The following is a 20,181-nucleotide window of genomic DNA, read 5'->3' on the forward strand; positions in this document are numbered from 1 at the left end:
TAATACTGCAAAAAAATGTGGCAAAGCAATTAACATTTATCCCAAATACAAAGTCTTATGTTTGGAGCAAATCCAATCCAATACATTACTTGTACCATATTTTCAAGCATAGTGGTGGCTGCATCATGTTATGGGTATGCTTGTAATTGTTAAGGACTGGGGAATTTTTCAGTATAAAATAGAAATGGAATAGAGCTAAGCACAGGCAAAATCCTGGAGGAAAACCTGGTTCAGTCTGCTTTCCGCCAGACTGGGAGATGAATTCCCCTTTCAGCAGGACAATAACCTAAAACATAAGGCCAAATCTACACTGGAGTTGCTTACCAAGAAGACTGTGAATGTTCCTGAGTGGCAGAGTTTCAGTTTTCACTTAAATCTACTTGAAAATCTATGGCAAGACCTGAAGATGGTTGTCTAGCAATGATCAACAACCAATTTGAGAGAGCTTGAAGAATTCTGAAAAGAATAATGAGCAAATGTTGAACAATCCAGGTGCAGAATGCTCTTAGAGACTTACCCAGAAAGACTCACAGCTGTAATCTCTGCCAAAGGTGCTTATACAAAGTATTGACTCAGTGGTGTGAATACTTATGTAAATATCATATTTCTGTATTCCATTTTCAATAAATTTGCCTAAAATTCTAAAAACATGTTTACACATGGTCATTTGAGGGTATTGTGTGTAGATAGGGGAGATTACTATTTTTTAAATCCATTTTTAATTCAGACTGTACACAACAAAATGTGGAATAAATCAAGGGGTATGAATATTTTCTGAAGGTACTGTACACCCAAAAGTACTCATACATTCTTTTATGCTTAGCAGGACATGAAAATGGTCTAATTCACTCACTTATCAAGAGAACACACGGTTGTCACTACTGCCTCTGATCTGGTGGACTCACTAAACAAAAAGGCTTTGTTTGTGAATGATGTCTGAATGTTGGAGTGTGCGCCTGCACTCCAAAAAATGCTGGGTTAAAAACAAACAGATTAGGGTTTTTCATCATTATTCTTGTTCTGGAGGCAGCTCTGCAGTATGGTCACTAGCTGGCACAGCCACAAAGTCATACAATCTGTTTTTAAACCTAACCCTAACCTTAACCACACAGCTAACCCTAATGCCTAACCCTAACCTTAAATTAAGACAAAATCGCAAATGTTTGTTTTCATGAATTTTTGCAATATCTATCTAAGGGGAAATCTCAGAGTTCTGCCTCCAGGAAAAGAGTCATGACAATAAATGTTAACCTGCTAAAAACAACCCAATTTCGTTTATTTGGTAACCCAGTACTGGGTAAATATTGGACAGAACACACACTGGGTTATTTTGACCCAGCCAGTTGGGTTGCGTGAATAACCCAACATATTGGGTTGTTGGGATTACCTAAACATGGGTTAATTTAACCATCAATTGGGTTTGTATTCCCTTTCATGCTGGTTGACCCAGCAGCTGTGTCTTTTTTTAATGTAATCCATAAGTTATTAGGGGCGTAGTTTTCATATAGTTGTTTTTGGCCACCTGTGAGAGTAAATGTCATTCCTGTTAAACTTATTACATTTGTACACTGCAATTCGATTTTCCTTGATTATTTTTGCACATTATATGTTCTAATATACATTTATTATAATATGTTTTGGAATATTGTAACAAAGTGGTAACTATCCCAACTTTGGAATATGTATAGACTCTTCATAAACTCATAAACTTGTGTAAGCCTCTAAAGCTTCAAAAGTGTCAGTGTGAAACTTTAACTTGTGATTACAATACAAGAGAACAAATTAACCGGAATGACATTTACTCTCACGAGTGACCAAAAATAACTTCCTGAATGCCATCCCCCTACTAAGCCACGTCTCCAGTCTTCCAGTCATATCATTAGAACATCTTTCTGTCACAGTATCTAACGAAGGTGGCGCCCCTCCTCGGTCGGGCGGTGCTCGGCGGTCGTCGTCGCCGGCCTATTAGCTGCCACCGATCGTTGTTTCTGTGTCTTTTGGTTTTGTCTGTCTATCCCACACCTGTTTTGTGTCTGTCATTAGTGGGGGGTTATTTAGTGTGTATTTTCAGTTGGGGTTCTCGTGCGGAATTGTTTATTGTCTACTCTAGACAGTTGCGAGTATAGCAGTTTTTTTCGCTGGATATTGTCTATTGTATTGCCGGGCTGCGCCCCGTGCGCTTTTCCGGAGTGTTTAATTTTTGGGAATGTGTTTTTCCCTGGCGGACTTTGTCACGCGCCCTGTGCCCTACGGCTATTGTGTTTGCATTTATTATTAAAACACCGTTGCTCCGGCCCTCTGTCTCCTGCTCCTGATTCCACATCTCCACTGGTCCTAGACAGCCGTGACACTTTCGTCATATCTCAACCCAACCTTCCTTTTTTTAAAGACAACAACCAAACTGAGTGACCCAATGCCTACAACCCAGCAATTGCGTCATCCAAACAATCCAGCACGTTTGAGTGGCTATCTGTAAAATAGAAAAACAACAAAATTGTGCCGTCTGGTTTGCATTTTTTTTATATTTAAAGGGCAATTCAACTATTTTTCAACCTCATTTTCATTATCTACAGTGTATACATTTCTAGTTTTGTAGAAAATACTCTAAACTAAAAAAGTTCTACCCGATTACATCATCAAAAGTAAAAAAAATAAAAAAAAAAACAGTGATCTTCAAACACTATGAGATTCGCAGTGAAAAAGTATCTGTCCAGAAAACTACTTAAGTACTAGTTACACATTTAGCTAGGTCATTTTTTACACCTTATGGTAAACCGTGATAGCAAACAAAAATAACAACTACTTGATTTTACATACATTTATTATTTAATAAGCCTGCCAGCACCATCTTGCAGATGTCCTCCAGCACAGGTAGTCTCCAATGAAGACTGATATCATACAGTCCGTAGGCTGTACACTTTCAGTTATGGTCTTATTCAAAGTTGACTTAATATCTATCAATGTGCTCAGTTTCATAAAAAGGTTAAATGGTACTATAGACATTTCGAATAATTTCACAATTTTAAATTAATTTCACAATATTATTTCAAGTACCTTTGATGAATGCGTTCTAAAAAGATTTACCCCAAGTGGGACGTTTCATTTTTTTTACTCAGAATGACATATCAAGGAGGATCAGTTAAGTGTTACAACAGTCAAACAACAATAAATATCAACATTTCACTATCAATCATGTTACTGGTATGCAAATCAGACACATTTCAGAATGGAATTAAACGTGAAGGTAGGTATTAAGGTAAGAATAATTTAAGTAATAAATAATCAAACAGTGCAGATATCAATTGCCATAGCCAACTCAATCATCTTTTTCCTGCCAAGGTGTGATTTACCCTGAATCCTCCTTCTCTTCTGAACCTCTCCTTTCCACTTTGAAGGGTCTTTTCTTTTCTTGGCAGGTCCATTCTCCTCCCCCTTGGCTGTGTCGCTACAAGCTGTAATTTCACTAAATGGCACAAAAATCTTACTCAGATGATGCACTGTATGACCAATGTACTTATAGACCTTGTCATAAGAGAGAGAGAGAGAGCAATGGAGTGGGAGAATGCCAAGAGTGTGCAAAGCTGTCATCAAGGCAAAGGGTGGCTATTTGAAAAATCTCAAATCTCAAATATATTTTGATATGTTTAACACTTTTTGAGTTACTACATGTATAGTAAAAATAGTAAAAAATAAAGAAAAACACTTGATTGAGTAGATGTTCTAAAACATTTGACCGGTAGTACATATCTGAGAAATACTTATTTTACTCCAGAAATATATAAAATTTCAAAGGCAGAAAGTTATTTGTATTTATTATGGATCCCCATTAGCAATCAAGATATTATGTTGTGAAATCTGTTGTGGAATTTATTGTACTGTTTTAAAATTGTATATAACTGCCTTCATTTTGCTGGACCTGGGATTTCACAACACAATACCTTGATCATGTCTGGCTAAGATTGAACCTACAAACACAAATCACTTCAAGTGAAGATGCACGCTTCACTTCAAAAGCTGAGTTGGAGAAATGGGATTTGACAGACAACTTTGAGAGCCAGTGGACTTAAGAGTTTTGATGACAAGCTATTTTGAATATATTTCATTGGCCGAGGGGTCGTGAAACGTTCATACAGACATAAAGTGGCATGGTCTACAGACAATCACAGACTACAAAAGGAAAACCAGCCACGTCGTGGACACCGACGTCTTGCTTCTGGACAAGCTAAACACCTTCTTCGCCTTCTTTGACGATAACACAGTACCATCGACCCAGCCCGCTATCAAGAACTGTGGAATCTCCTTCTCTGTGGCCGACGTGAGTAAGACATTTAAGCATGTTGACCCTCACAAGGCTACCGGCCCAGACGGCATACCTTGCAGCGTCCTCAGAGCATGTGCAGACCAGTTGGCTGGAGTGTTTAAGGACATATTCAATCTCTCCCTATCCCAGTCTACTGTCCCCACATGCTTCAAGATGGCCACCATTGTTCCTGTACCCAAGATAGCAAAGGTAACTAACTAAATGACTATTGCCCCGTTGCACTCACTTCTGTCATCATGAAGTGCTTCGAGAGACTAGTCAGGGATCGTAGCACCTCTGCCTTACCTGACACCCTAGACTCACTTCAATTTGCTTACCGCCGCAATAGATCCACAGACGATGCAATCGTCATCGCACTGCACACTGCCCTATCCCATCTGGACAAGAGGAATACCTATGTAAGAATGCTGTTCATTGACTATAGCTTAGCATTCAAAACTATAGTACTGTCCAAGCTCATCATTAAGCTCGAGGCCCTGGGTCTGAACCCCGCCCTATGCAATTGGGTCCTGGACTTCCTGACGGGCCACCCCCAGGTGGTGAAGGGAGGAAACAACACCACCACTTTGCTGATCCTCAACACTGGGGCCCCACAAGGGTGCGTGCTCGGCCCCCTCCTGTACTCCCTGTTCACCAATGATTGCGTGGCCACGCACGCCTCCAACACAATCATCAAGTTTGCAGATGACACAATAGTAATAGGCTTGATTACCAACAATGACAAGACAGCCTACAGGGAGGAGGTGAGGGCCCTGGGAGTGTGGTGCCAGGAAAATAAACTCACTCAATGTCAACAAAACAAGGAGCTGATCGTGGACCTCAGGAAACAGCAGAGGGAGCACCCCCCTATCCACATCGAAGGGACCACAGTGGAGAAGGTGGAAAGTTCTTCTGCGTACACATCACAGACAAACTGAAATGGTCCTCCCACACAGACAGTGTGGTGAAGAAGGCGCAACAGCGCCTCTTCAACCTCAGGAGGCTGAAGAAATTTGGCTTGGCACCTAAAACCCTCACAAACTTTTACAGATGCACAATTGAAAGCATCATGTCCAACTGTATCACCGCCTGGTACGGCAACTGCACCACCTGCAACCGCAGGCCTCTCCAGAGGATGGTGTGGTCTGCCCAACGCGTCACCGGGGGCAAACTACCTGCCCTCCAGGACACCTAGAGCACCCGATGTCACAGGAAGGCCAAAAAGATCATCAAGGACAACAAACACTCGAGCCAATGTCTGTTCACAGGTCAGTACAGGTTTATCAAAGCTGGGACCGAGAGACTGAAAAACAGCTTCTATCTCAAGGTCATCAGACTGTTAAATAGCCATCACTAGCACATTAGAGGCTGATGCCCTATATACATAGACTTGAAATCACTTATTATTAAATTCCATTAATGTTAGATTTTACTGCACTGTTGGAGCTAGAAACACAAGCATTTCGCTACACCCGCAATAACATCTGCTAAACACGTGTATGTGACCAATACATTTTTATTTGACTTGATTTGAAAGGGGAACCATTAGTATTGATTCATGTAAAAAAAAAAAAAAAAGATCTCCACATTTGGAATTACAAGGTTTTCACCCGAGAGCGAAGATATAATAATAGAAATCTATGTCACTGAAGTGATTTGGTAAAATGTAACTGTTAAAAAGTAAGTTACATCCTTCAGAAATTGCTTGAGTAAGAATACAGAGCGTAACTACAGAGAGTAACTAAAAAAGTACAATACTGAAAAAAATATAAACACAACATGTAAAGTGTTGGTCCCATGTTTCATGATCCCAGAACTTTTCCATGTGCACAAAAAGCTTTTGCAACTTGTGCTGGGGATAATAAAAGTTCACTGTAAAATGTGCAGTTTTGTCACATAATACAATGCCACAGATGTCTCAAGTTTTGATGGAGCGTGCAATTGGCATGCTGACTGCAGGACTGTCCACCAGAGCTGTTGCCAGAGAATTTAATGTTCATTTATCTACCAAAACGTTGTTTTAGAGAATTTGGCAGTACAACCAACCGGCCTCACAACCGCAGACCACGTGGAACCATGCCAGTCCAGGACCTCCACATCCAGCTTCCTCACCTGCGGGATCGTCTGAGACCAGCCACCCAGACAGCTTATGAAACTGAGGAGTATGTCTGTCTGTAATAAAGCCCTTTTGTGGGGAAAAACTCATTCTGATTGGCTGGACCTGGCTCCCCAGTGGGTGGGCCTGGTGCTCAAGTGAGTAGGCCTATGCCCTCCCATGTCAACCCATGGCTGCAACCCTGCCCAGTCATATGAAATCCATAAATTAGGGCCTAATGAATTTATTTCAATTGACTGATTTCCTTATATGTACTGTAACGCAGTAAAATCGTTGAAATCTTTGAGATTGTTGCATGTTGCGTTTTTATTTTTGTTCAGTATAGTTCCTCCAAAAATGTACTTAAGTTCATGTAACGTGTTACTTGCAGTGCGTTACTACCTACTTCTGCCTCTGGTTAGAAACTAATTTCAGATTTTGAAAATAACCATTTTTTTCACTTTTCATTGAAAAGCATTTTTTAGGACCTTTTTCTTATCTTTTTAACCATAGATCATAGATACACGTCGTTTTCACATGTGTAGACATTCAAAATACAAAATACAGAAATCATCCCAGCATATAATGCAAAATGCATCATACGGTGATGATTTCTGTATTTTGAACACTAATGAAACAAATACCAAAATATAGTTTTTGGGTGGAATTAATGTTTTTATTTTTTATTTATTTATTCAAGAAAACAAGTGATAGACAACAATACAGAAAAAAACAAATTAAATAAAAAAAATAATAATACTGTGTGCAGGTGTGGATGGAAGCCCAAGGGCTTGTATGAAAACCACACCACAAAAAAACTACATACAATACATAAGTACAAAAATAAGTATATTTAAGTATATTTAAAACCAGATACTTTTAGACTTTTACTCAAGTAGTATTTTACTGGGTTACTTTCACTTTTACTTAAGTAATTTTCTATTAAAGTATCTTTATTTTTACTCAAATATGACAATAGGGTACTTTTTCCACCACTGCATGGATGTTTGTTTATGCTGTTGTCAAGCACACCTCCTCTTCCGTCTAGGTTTTATTTGTACTTTAGGCTACCGAAACTCACACGTAGTTTCTTAACTAGCATAACCTGTCACGTTTACTACTGCTCCCCCTCTCCGGAGCTCGACGTCCCCAGTTGTCTCATCATTACACACACCTGTCACCATTGTTACGCGCACCTGCGCCTAATGACACTCACCTGGACTCCATCACCTTCCTGATTACCTCCCCTATATCTGTCACTCCCCTTGGTTCTTTCCTCAGGCGTTATTGACTCTGTTTCTGTTTGTACTCTACTCGTGTTTCTTGTTTTGTTCATGTTCATTTATTTAGAAAATTCACTCCCTGTACTTGTTTCCCGATTATTAGCGTACACGTTTCATAACCAGTCCATGACGATCATTTCCAATGAAATACAGAGATGAGTTTATTTGGTTGAACATAGTCAATCAATCAATCACATTTATTTATAAAGCCCTTTTTACATCAGCAGATGTCAGAGTGCTATATAGAAACACAGCCTAAAACCCCAAACAAAAAGCAATGCATTTGTAGAAGCCCGGTGGCTAGGAAAAACTTCCTAGAAAGGCAGGAACCAAGGAAGAAACCTAGAGATCTGAGGGGTGACCAGTCCTCTTCTGGCTGTGCCAGGTGGGATAGTACATGGCCATTAAGACCAGATTGTTTTGAAGATTTTCAAATGTTCATAGTGACTCACTTCTGCTAAACTGACAGTCACAGAATGTACCATCTACATACATAAACTAATTTGCATGACCCCTAAATAATAGAGTGCAAGACATTCAAATGTGTAGACATTATAGTAAGTTATTGTTTTGGTCATATGTTATGCTAGATGTATGGTGTCATCAACACAGTAAATCCTGTCTTCTGTTGTTATAAGAACTCACAACAGAAATCATCCCAAATACAGTATGTGCAATGAGGAATACAATTGGCTTGATTCAATATGAGTTCCCTAAAACCAGAAGGGAGGACAGAGTTTGAAACACATTTTTGGAACTCCTTGGAACTATTTTGTGATCTACATCCAGCTAGCAAGTTTCTTGGGATGCTGTGTCATATCAGTCCAACCTGTGTAGAAGCTATAGGCGAGAGTCCACTCCAACTCAGCGATCCTCCTGGCTACAGACACATTAAACGGGCTCTGAAAATGGAGGCCTAAAATATATTTGTGTGCCGATCACTTTGAACTCTGTCCCTGTGAATCTTGGCAGGAAGTGACTATCATTGGTGTAAAATTACCGTTTTTGGTCCTTGTCCCAGCCTGCACTGTTGGAGAGAACAGAGGGGCAGAATGGCTCTCTGGGTCACTTCAACATGACAAGAGATTTAAAGAGATTGAACCCAGTGAACTTACTATTTCCTAGAGACGTATCCCTCTTTTATTTGGCTCTATAAACTCAAAAGAGCAAATGGAAGTTGCACATTTCATGTGGTTATGGCATTGCTGCATCAAGCATGAACAAAGGTCAGTAAGGGACGAATCCTAACTTCCACTCTGGTGAAATGTTCGCTTAGTCTCCTATTGATATCAATGCATGTGTTCTTTACACTTTAATTAAACATTTTGTACTGCGGGTTTATATTTTTTTTCCATACCTTTTTTAGCATTATGAAAAGCTACATTTGAATATTTTACTTGTTCAAATGGTAAGCATTGGACTAGAGATTCAGATCCTGGTATAATAAAACTAAAATCTGACTGGTACACAATCTATTGATAACAAATCATGTTCATTGAACCATCAAACTACACTAAGGCATTTCATCAAAGATACATAAATAGTTTTCCTTATTTATTTATTCCATAAATGATGGGATATAGCTAGAAAGATACATCTGGGATTGAGTTGTCAAATCTCAGGATTAAATTTTGTCCGTTGCGTATCTCAGCCCCCCCGCTCTCCCTTTTCGTATATCTGTAGCTACATCACAATGTTAAACGCTTTTGTCCCTCATCTCCTTGCTCTGAACAGCGTTTCTGGCCAATCACAAAACGTGTCAAACGGGGGCATTGGACTTGGTCTGCCATGTTCTCCCATGGCTGACTTTAATCCTATTACTGTCGGCCATGACGCATAGATCATGGCCTTTCATCCTTCCCCATTAGGGTCTATCGGCTGTGCTGTTGACTAGGGGGTGTTGGTGGAGCTTTAATGACATTGTAAGCTATTCACCCCATCCGTGTGTCATAACGTGTTATCCTCTGATTCAGTTATAACCCGCCGTTTGGATCGTAGGGCTGAATGGGTTTCGCTATTGGGGCGGTGGGGCATTTTCAATCTGTTTCTCAACATGTTAGTTTTGACTGAATTAACATTAACATTTCAAACTTGGTACGTGAGCTCTGTAACATTTTGAACATTTGAATGTTTAGATTGGCATGATAATGGAACTGCAGATTTAAAAGCAGTTGATATGAAATGAAGGAATCTAAAGGCCTGTGGAGGAAGGGAGATGCAGGCTGTCTAGTCGTGGTGGTTTGGTGTTCAAGCCAGTTCCTTACAGTTCCTGTCTTCTAGGTTGGAAATAGCTTTTTGATACATTGAACAATTGTGATACATTGGCCTCATTCTTTCCTGTTGGATTTTTTTTATTCAAAAGCAACCGGAATTAAATATTCGCAAATACCCAATTGTTTTCCCTGAGTTTCACTTATCTAGGCAAAGCGTTGGCACACACACAGCCTTCCACGGCTCTCAATAGCCACATTTGCGTGGACATTGACCAGAGTCAATTGCCTGTCAAATGCTATGCATGATTAGATACCAGTGGATATTGGGCCTAATGCAGGGAGCCTCCTATAGAGTCCGGACAGTGGGCACCCTCACCCTCCTCGCTCCCCCCCCCCCCCCCCCCCCTTTTCTTGACCTTTTATCTCACCGCTCAGTTCAATGTTAACATCCAGCAGTGTCCAGTTGGCCAGCTCCTGCGCAAAATCGTTCCTTCCCTCTTTTCTCACCCTCGCCTCCTCTTGTGTGCTGTCCAGCTGGCTGTGACCTCTGACCCGGACAACCTCACTCCTGACCCTTGGACTCGTTCCCACGCCACACCCTTTTGTGTGGACCGCGCCATGGCAACGCCTCGGTCACTGCTGCCACGGTAACAGATGGACAGGGCCCTGGAAATAACTTCATTCAAGCCGCGGACAATCTGCCCAGGGGTACCCCACCCCACACACACCCCAAAGCCCCCCACACACTCCCTCCATCCCTGCACTCTGCGCCCACAATCCTTCGATTAATTCCGCTGCGGTACTTCTGGTTATGCTATTTAATAAAGTCATTACCATGGCAATCTCAGATTTATCCTGACATGTGCGCAGAAAATGTTCATAGAAATAAGAAGAGCATGTTGTCAATGCAGTAAGCCTCAAAAGGCACAAACAAGATACACAAATATCCTATTTCACAGTGCTGGTATTTATGGTAGGGAGTGGGAGTGGGAGTGGTAACTAACTTCATCAACTAACTTCATAATTATTAGCTAAACCACTTTTATTAGTCCTATTGTTCTTCTCACATTCTGCAAAGGGTAGCTTTAAGGAGAGATGTAAAGAGACAGATTGGAGCAATAGGAATTTGTATGCTGCTCCAAAACAAATGGAAAGAATAATAATATCATTAACATACCCAATAAGGTGCTTGCAGAACATTTTGTGAAAATTACTTATCACTAATTTCATTTTTTTGACGTGACAAATTAAGTTGATTCTGGGGCAAATGTGTTAAATAAAACAGGGATGATGTTTAATTGTGTTGAATGGGCCTGTGACCATGTTGGTGTTGTGTTGTCAAAACACACACTTGTCCTTTAATAGAGCAGTCTGATCCTCAATGCCGTTTCACCTCCCACTCAGAGTACACAAACAAACACACAAAATGGCTCCTATTGAAACTGCCGAATACTCCCAAAAGCATCATATTTCAAAAATCTGTACAATTAGGTTTGAAAAGGTAAATCCCATAGGCTGCATCTACACAGGCAGCTCAATTCAGATTTTTTTTCTACTAATAGCTTTTTTTGAGCTGATCTGATTGGTCAAAAGACCAATTAATGACAAGAAGGTCAGATTTGGGATGCCTGTATGAACGCAGCCGTATAGGCCTACATGAAAACAACACTATTAAAAACAAAATGATCTCCTAGTCTTATAAGAACAGTTGGATTTTTTTTTTTTACATTTTCTAGCACTTTTATACAGGGAGAGGTTAGTTGGAAATTCAGCATAAGATTCAAAAGTGGGAGATGTTTTCAGCTCAGCCCAACAGACTGACTGATCAAGAGGCGCCAACGGCGACCCCAAAAGACGGACCATTGAAGCGAAATCACACAAGCGCAACCATTTATTCAATTTTGGATTTTGGATCCCTCTGTCCCGCATCTGCATCACTATCTTTCCCCCCCCCACCCCACTTCTCCCCCTCTGCCTCTCGCCCAGTTCATTGTACCAAAGGAGATTTTCTTCATTGAGGCCCAGTCTCTTAGGTAACCCCAGTGCTGCATGAAATGAAGAGAGAGAGACAGAGAGCGAGAGAGCGAGAGAGAGAGAGAAAAAAAGAGAGAGAGGGGGGAGTGAAGGAAATTGAAAGACGGAAGGAAGAACAGGCAGAAAGGGTCGGAGAACGCAAGAGAGAAGGATGCAGGAGCAGAGAAGGCAAGAGTTAAGATGCTAAAGTAGGACAAGTGTGTCAGACATTGAACGCAACGCAGCTAAAACAATAACCTATCTGAGGGAAGAAGATAAAAAAATATTTCAGGATGAATTTCTACACCTTTGAGCAGCAGGGTTTTTATTTGTTATAACGTGTCAATGTTTTTAGGCCTCAGGTCGTATCTGAGGTCGTATCTGAGACACGGAGCCATGTCGTAGACCAGATGCAGCAGTTGGACTCTCGTTGGATTCCTTGCCGGGACAGTGGAACAACTTCACTGCTGCTTAACAGATTACTACCACTTTGAAGAAACTTCTCAAGATGAATGGGTAAAAATGGGTGACTAGCTTTTATTTTCCAGTCGTGGCTGATATTCAGGAAGGGAAATACACTTTATTGAACCTTCTAAACATCCTCTGTGGGGAAAAAATGTACTAAGTACTGTAAAAATCCAGATTTAGTTTTTGATATTTAAAAGAGGTTAATTTAACCAGATTTTAAATGAACCACTTTTTTTCTGTAATCAAATATTTAAGAAAAAGGGCATTTTCTGAATTCAAAAGAAAAACAAGTCTTCATTAGACTTTTAAATATGACTTTTTATAGTATCTACTCAATAGTATCTACTCAAACAAATAACTGTTAACTTTAACTTTAAGATATGGATATGAAATACTTTATTTCTCTTTGTGGGGCGTACGGGGCTGCTCTTCAATTGTGAGCAGCACATGGAGCATCAATGAATGGCTGAGGCCTTTCGAAAGCGGCCCATATTATTCATTTTGACACAGCTCATATTGAAAGACAAATGTTGCATAGAGCAATTCAGTTTGGGGGGCTACTTTTGTTTCAACTTCTCACTTTTGTTTCCAGCTCTTACCTTGGCTGCTCATGTGTTAACACTCGGCTGCACTAAGTTATCATAGGGAGCTTTTGTCTCTTTGATCCGTGTGACCATGGGGAGCCCTTTTGTATGGGTCACATTGCTGCTGCCTTGGGGTGCTGCCCTGCAAAGTGACCCTGCGTTCATCATTGTGTCATGAACATACAGAAAGGGTGGTTGAGTTAGGGTTTCAGAGGCCTTAATTTCCCTATACGTTTCTCTGTACCCTATGTCTATCCAAACGTCTGCCCATCCATCCCTGCTATGTGCTGACCCAGGGGGTCCGGAGCTGATTGTCCAAACGCAATTCTTGTGTCTGCCTCCCTGAAACCAGGAGTTGTGGATGGACATCACGCCCCTGACCTCCAGAAATCTCCAGTAATGCAGACATGGAAGGGACAGAAGGAAACGTGTGGGTATAAATGCTCACCTTTAGCACACTGGGCTTTTTCCAAGAAATTATTTTTACTTCTACTATTCTCCAGCTTCTAAACGTGGCTCACGGTGGCGGTTAAGAGCCAGAACAAGAGGTTGAGTCTACTTGGAGGCTGAAGTCATTAGAGGGAGAAATGAATAGCATTTATAATGTTAAGTACTGTTGAATGTGTCCGGTTTGCACTTCAGTCCCTGTTTTCTAGGTTGCTTTTTCTTTCAAAGCTATTCACAAAAGGTCTCACAAGATGCACACTTCTAGCAGGAAAGGGGAGAGAGTGAGAGAAAATTAGATTGAATGAATGAAGTGAGGTGTGTGTGTTTGCATTTGCCTGTGTTTGGCAAGGTTCAGGGGTTAGGCTACGGAATAATAGGGAAAACGAGAGCGAAAGTAAAGCACTGTAAAGGATTTGGAGATTGTAGGGAGAGACGGGGCTTGGGGCGAGAGACTGGGATTATCAGGGAAGGAGGGATTTCGGAAGAGAAAGAAGGAGGAGAAAAGGGCAATAGGACATTTTTGGAGGGAAAGACAAGAGAACAAGGAAGAGAGAAATGTGTAAAGTACGAAGGGCCCAAACTGAGCGCAGAGAGAAAGGGAAGTACAAAATAAGTTGAGAAAAAAATTGCCAGGGAGGAAGTTCGAGCGAGACTCGGGAAATAGCTATAGAAAGGAAAGAGAAAGAGAGAGGGTGGAGAAAAGAGAGAGACAGAGAGATCAAGAGGGAGGCAGCATTAATATGCTAATGGACTGGGTGAATGCACAACAGGCCCACTGACCAGGCTAATCACTGGTGGACACACACTGGGGCTAATCCTTCACGCAGCTCCCTCGCACACACCTCCGTGCACACACTGATCACCCACTGCTGAACACACACGCACAACCCACCCACATGTACACTATTTGCACTGACCCACACAAATAACATCATTTGATGCTAATAATAGCAAAATAGCAAAAAGTCACAGGAACATATATGCACAATGCACTCTCACTTTCACACACAAACAGCTGTTCAGACAATATCACCATGGTTATTTAGCTCTCTGAAGCCATGATTGGACTCTGTGGGCAGAATGTGTCCTCTGATGGGGTTTCTACCACTCGTTTTGTTAGGGTTTTCTCTTTATTCTGAGCTGGAGTCAATGAAACTACTGATATTTACTGAAGAGATTGGCTGCCATCTGTGTGTCTAACCCAGACTGAAGGAGTGGAGGTTTTGAGTGAGCACAGGGAAGTGATTCCAAACAATTCTTGTAATAAATGATGTGTACATCTTTATTAGCTATCATGTCACGTGTAATATCATGTCTTTCACTTAAATAAAAAAACGTTCAAATTAGTTGATGTGACTTTTCCCATTTTTTTCCCCTCAAGGTGATTAGTAGCTATATATGAATGGAAACTCAATGCTTTATATTAAGTAACTGTCTTTGTTATCCATCTCAAGAGTTGAGTTTAAAACCAAAAAAACTGTCACAGATATAACCTGACAAAGGTTAGGATTTAGGTATTGTATCTTGTATTGTATCTTGAGCGCTCAGTTGGTTACCCAGGGTAAGAACAAGTTACCCCTCAAGTCGAGTGGGGCTTAGAGGGGAGCAGTGGAGACAGCTGGTGGTTGATATTAGAGCAGCACCTCGGGGCAACCTAGCCCTACGCTGACATATGATCATGTCTCAGCTAAGCTAGGCTAATGCTAACTGTGCTCTGGCCAACTCTTATGTGTGGCAGCAATGACAACTACAACAATAGGAGTGTAGCCATAACAATAGCAACATCAATGGAAACTCACCACTCATTTAATTAGATTGGATGGGGATTAAAGTCCCCTCAAATCCACACCAGTCCCATCATATCTGGAAAACAAAAAACTGACCTAAGGTCAACGTCTCTACGGTCAACTTCAGTTAGTGCCACCCGGAAACCTTGGGACATCGATACCCTAAACCTTACCATAACCATAACCCTAACCTTAACCCTAACCTTAACCCTTAACTTTTTACAACGTTAAATGTTTTAGATTTCAACTACATTTTAAACATTTTAACTTTCAATTTCAACTTTCATCCCAAGGACCCCACTTGGACTTTTCAGTCAACTTCACCCTACTCTGTACCCTGGGCTGCTCTCTCCTCTCCCCATCTGGCTACAGCTGTAGACTTCAGAGAAACCATCTCCAAGTTCACCCCTTCCACTCGCTTCGGCCTCTTGGTGGTCTAAGAAAACACAGCACCAAGAGTCAGTAATATAAAAAAAATCACAGGTACAATACAATCCAACTGATTAATTCAGTGATTAAACCAAGACTTGCCTTCTAAAATACACATTTTGTTCACCTGACTTGTCACTTTTTAATGTCTTTACCTTGATGTACAGATAGGTGGTGGAGTTGGCTTTCACCGACAGTGGAAAGCTGTCAGAGGAGAGACTGCAACAGAAACACATTTCATTAGGGGATTGTTAATCATCAGATTCGTCTGTGGAAAATCTGTTAATGTCAAAGTTCTAAGTATGGTTTGTTTTCAGTTACCTGTGACAGTGAGGGAGAGGAGCTCACTCTCAGAAGAGAAGTCATGTGAAAAAACATAAATCTCATGAACACAGCTGTAGTTCCCTTGGTGGAAGCCATCTGCAGCGGGAAAGAGGAAGGCAGCAGAGTGATAGACAGCTGGCTAGGTCTGGGTTGTTTTGGAGTCAGGGTACGTGAGGAGGAAGGAGACACCCGGGTGCTGTGGCTGAGTGGAGCAGGTGCTGGTGAAGCTGTGGCCCCTGAACACCTCTAGAGTCCTTTGGTGGCCCCTGGAGACCCGTCCCATTGAGATGGTCATGGAGATATCAGGCTTAAGCGGGAGATCTATAAAAATAAAACACAAAAATAAAAACCTCTTTTAAAGGGGCAATCAGCAGTTGCTACATCCATGTTTTGACTTATAAGTTAATGCTATGTACCCTTTGATTCTTGAAGAGTATAACTTATAAATGCCTCCTGAGCTTAGTTATACTTTTGTATCCCATCAGAATCCAAAATATAAGCTTGTTTTACTCCAGTGTTTGTAAATAAGATAAATGTAAACAAACACTATATAGCCTCAAAACATGGTTAAACTAACATTTTGATATCATGGATGGTCAGTCCACGCATCCATAGCTCTCTATGAATTTGAAAGTGGTTACATTTCTCCAACCCCCATCCCTCGGCTTTTTTTACAGAAACAGGGCTGGGAGTGGCTTTGTTATTGTTTCAACTGCTGATCGCCACTTTAACTCATTTCATCATATACTGTAGATATGACCATAACATCAGCATGTAACAGTGCTTGCCAGCCTCTCTTACAGGGCAACATCTGTGATGGGCCTATAGCGACTGAAATTACATGAAAATACAAAAGCATTGTGTGATACTTTGCATTGCTATTGAATTATTATTAGTTCATCTTTATTAAAGCAGCCATAAAAGTTCAACTGTGAGATGTGTGAAGGAAGTTGTATAAAAATCAGCAGAATATTATAACTCTAGTGTTACCTGAGCAGATCACCTTTAATGGAGTCACCAAAGTTGGCCCTGTGCCTCTTCCACAGTCCCTGAGCGCCGGCTCAGGTCCATTACAGTACACTTCAAACCCTTCAGTGCATTTTCCCAAGTAGTGTTGAAACAGTGGAGCCACAGTCCAGCTGTCTACACAAAAACATCAGCGACATCCTTCAATTTCCAGCCATATTTTACAGGCCACATATTCCTCTTTCCCTGTTGGTACCATTCCACTCTACCAACGCAGCGACTGCCTCCTCCCACCAGCCTCACATCATCAGACTCTGGAGAAAGAAGAGTACATACTATTTATTTATCTATTCTCAACAAGGTGCCACAGCCAAGCTCCCGACAGACGTCCTCTGCATCCTGCCAGTCAAAGTCAGCTTCACACCCTGACGTCCAGGACTGATTGGACTTCAGCTCCACTCTTCCAGAGCAGAAACCAGCTTCATCCACAAACTTGACAAAATCTGAACAAAAAGAGACGGTAGAACATTCAGTTTTGTTGATGGTACTAGTATTTTCAGCCCCCAAAATATGAATATTGAATATTAAATGAAAATCTAAAATATCCTAATTTTGTTTGATACAATCTTTAATACAACACATATCAATCTTACCTGAGCAGATGACATTAGCATAATTATGCTTATGCTCAAAGACACCATCTCCATGTGAGACTAATGTACACTTCTCAAGAGTAGAATCCTGACCTTAGCAATCAATACATGCTAGTTGGTATCCTCCACTTCCCTCCAAACTGAGGTCTGTAAGTTGCAGCTACAGCATTCCCACAGTCCATCTTTCTCCACACATTAGCTGCTTTCAAGCCACAATACAGTCCTCCAGTGTCCATAGAAAAACACCTCTGCTCTCCGAGCGCAGGAGCTGCTTCCATTCACCACCCTGAATGGGCCTAAACACCAGGTAGGAAAATACAAGGGTGAGGACAGATTATATGGCAGAATTATTTTGATTGTAACAGAAGTAGTGTCAGTGCTTTTGACATTGTAATAGCAGTTACTACAGAACAGTTCTTTAAAGCTGTAATCTCTGTTGATTGTTTTTCTACCAACCTGCTGGGCTGCCGATTTGAGCCTGTATATCTGAGAATAAAGATAAAAGAAGAAACATTAATTTAACATATCCCATAAAGTGATGGGAAACATATTAATATGTGTGTGTTTGTTTGTGCTTTTTAATCACACTAACTGTGAACTGCTCCAAAACTGCCATAAAAAAGCCAGACTACGGTTTGCAACTGCACATGGGGACAAAGATTGTACTTTTTGGAGAAATGTCCTCTGGTCTGATGAAACAGAAATATAACTGTTTGGCCATAATGACCATCGTTATGTTTGGAGGAAAAAGGGGGAGGCTTGCAAGCTGAAGAACACCATCCCAACCATGAAGCACGGGGGTGGCAGCATCATGTTGTGGGGGTGCTTTGCTGAAGGATGGACTGGTGCACTTAACAAAATAGATGGCATCATGAGGCAGAAAAATTATGTGGATATATTGAAGCAACATCTCAAGACATCAGTCAGGAAGTCAAAGCTTGGTCGCATATGGGTCTTCCAAATGGACAATGACCCCAAGCATACTTCCAAAGTTGTTGCAAAATGGCTTAAGGACAACAAAGTCAAGGTATTGGAGTGGCCATCACAAAGCCCTGACCTCAAAAAAAGCATATGCGAGCAAGGAGACCTACAAACCTGACTCAGTTACACCAGCTCTGTCAGGAGGAATGGGCCAAAATTCACACAACTTATTGTGGGAAGCTTGTGGAAGGCTTCCCGAAACGTTTGACCCAAGTTAAACAATTTAATGGCAATGCTACCAAATACTAATTGAGTGTATGTAAACTTCTGACCCACTGGGAATGTGATGAAAGAAATAAAAGCTGAAATAAATAATTCTCTCTACTATCATTCTGACATTTCACATTCTTAAAATAAAGTGGTGATCCTAACTGACCTAAGACAGGGATTTTTTACTGGGATTAAATGTCAGGAATTGTGAAAAACAGAGTTTAAATGTATTTGACTAAGGTGTATGTAAACTTACGACTTCAACTGTACATCTCCTTGACTACATGCACACTTGAGAGAGAGAGAGAGAGAGAGAGAGAGAGAGAGAGAGAGAGAGAGAGAGAGCGAGAGAGAAAGAGAATGAGGGGGAGGGAGGGAGAGGGAGAGAGAGAGAGGGGGGGGCGGGGGAGAGTGAGAGAGAGCGAGAGCGAGAGAGAGGGGGGGTGGGGAGGGGGAGACTGTTAGGGAGGTAAAGAAAAGGAGAACAGAAAGGGGAAGGACATAGATAGACAGAGAGCAGAGAAAATAACAGAGGTGGCAAAAGAAGATAGAAAATATAAAATAACAAATGCTTTTCATCATAATAACATTATTTTATTCAAAATTCTCAGTTTAATGTCAGTTAAAATATGCAATGTGAAATCATTTACATCATTACTGTGTAAGTAGAGCTACGTCATGTCATGTACATAAAGAGAGAGAGTGTGTGTGTCTATGACTATGCATGTGTGTACATTTCAATGTGTGCTTGTGAGCGTCGCTACGTATGAGTATTCCTGAGTTTGTTTGTGTTCTAACTGGCAGTGGGTAATGGTATGTGCGTCAAATTGAGGGAAGTAGTGCATAAAAATATTGATTTTGGCATGTTATTACATCATTCATCAGAAAAGTTTTTACTCACCGGTTAAATTAATCACCATCGGTTAATCTAAAAAATGACATCCACCGGAAAAAGTTATTATGTTAACCGTTCAACATTTTATTACGCTAACCGGCAAGTTATTATATTAACCGGTTTTATTACATAAATGTGTTATTACAAATAGAAAGGTTCTAACATTAACCGGTGTTATTATTACATTAGCCATTGTAACAAGGCCTATTACCAGCACCAGAAGGATAAAACCCCTTCAGTCAACTATTAGGCCCAAAACAGTGCTCTCCTTGGGCCTGGAGCAGGGGGTCTAGATATTTTCACTAACTTTGAGGGGTCGTTCTTTAAAAGTGCTTTCCTCACCATCTTAAACAAGCATGCCCTTTCAAAAAATGTAGAACTAAGAACAGATATAGCCCTTGGTTCACTCCAGACTTGACTGCCCTTGACCAAAACAAAAACCCCCTGTGGCGTACTGCACTAGCTTCGAATAGTCCCCACGATATGCAACTTTTCAGAGAAGTCAGGAACCAATACACACAGTCAGTTAGGAA

General features: G+C 41.0%; 1 long non-coding RNA gene across 1 annotated transcript; it reads right to left on the reverse strand.

The window, feature by feature from the left end:
* Positions 1-11,918: 11,918 nt before the first annotated feature.
* LOC106569950 (uncharacterized) lies at positions 11,919-18,780 on the reverse strand. Its single transcript, XR_014380417.1, has 4 exons — positions 16,934-18,780; positions 15,941-16,264; positions 15,775-15,838; positions 11,919-15,626 (listed from the first exon to the last, which is right to left on the reverse strand). It is a non-coding gene; the product is annotated as an uncharacterized LOC106569950 (long non-coding RNA).
* Between the last annotated feature and the right edge of the window lie 1,401 nt (positions 18,781-20,181).

This window comes from Salmo salar, chromosome 14, assembly GCF_965601325.2.
Source record: "Salmo salar chromosome 14, fSalSal1, whole genome shotgun sequence".
NCBI lineage: Eukaryota > Metazoa > Chordata > Actinopteri > Salmoniformes > Salmonidae > Salmo > Salmo salar.